Source organism: Aegilops tauschii, chromosome 7 (assembly GCF_002575655.3).
Source record: "Aegilops tauschii subsp. strangulata cultivar AL8/78 chromosome 7, Aet v6.0, whole genome shotgun sequence".
Lineage (NCBI taxonomy): Eukaryota > Viridiplantae > Streptophyta > Magnoliopsida > Poales > Poaceae > Aegilops > Aegilops tauschii.
This window is the reverse complement of record NC_053041.3, coordinates 506,795,805-506,796,652: the sequence shown is the minus strand read 5'-3', so window position 1 is coordinate 506,796,652 and position 848 is coordinate 506,795,805. Positions and strand designations below refer to the sequence as shown.

The following is an 848-nucleotide window of genomic DNA, read 5'->3' as shown; positions in this document are numbered from 1 at the left end:
GTACTTACCTGGACGGGGTCGACGAGCGATCAACAAGACTCGTGGCCTAGGTCAATGACTCACATTGCACTTGGTGAGTGCGTTGGTCTACCATCTTACCTAGTGGGAGAATGAACGTCATAATTTGTGGTAGAGGGGGTAAGCGTTCGCGCGGCCCCTGCCAAAACAATAATAACATTTTTTAGCCATTCACTTGTGAACCTTTGATTTCATCATGATAATTTCCTTTGTCATTTCTTTTATTCTCTTGTTGATTTCTTTTATTTTGTGATATGATTCGCGGTGGCGCAAAATCATTGGTTAAGTCAGTACTAGGATGGAAATGTGCAACTTTCAGTTTTCGTCGCCTTCATGAAGAATCAGAAAGCGACCAGGGCAGGATACTTTGTTGTTGTCTGGATCTGCAGGTTGATGGTTTTGTATTCGGCATGAGTAGTGACGTGTTGTCGCTTACCGCGATAATTGGTCTATGTTTCCTTCACTTATGTGCTGATATTTGACAGGACGCTTCTTTGATTCCTGAAGGGTTGGAGATTGGCACACAAAGTCAAAAAGTAAAGGGTGGGAGCTGGCAAGGCTAAATGTCGTCGTGTTATCAGACGGAGAGCATATGGATGCAACACTTGTTTTTATTACCTGGTCAGCTAGTGCTTCTCTTTCATTTTTCTCGACAATCTTTTCATTAACTTGTCACTGCTCGCAAACGACACTTAATCGTGACGTGCATCCCCCACAGGATGAGATTCCCCGGTGCCGCTTTCGGAATCCGTCCTGCGTCGCCGGGCATCTCATCTCGCCAGCAGCCTAGCACGCAACAAACATTCGCTTTCTCCGGGAATTATTGCGGC

The 848-nt window shown here is 45.5% G+C and overlaps 1 non-coding gene across 1 annotated transcript; it reads left to right on the top strand.

Annotated features, from left to right (window-relative positions):
- Positions 1 to 160, top strand: LOC120970222 (U1 spliceosomal RNA). The gene has a single exon (XR_005764952.2). It is a non-coding gene; the product is annotated as a U1 spliceosomal RNA (small nuclear RNA).
- Positions 161 to 848: the final 688 nt, after the last annotated feature.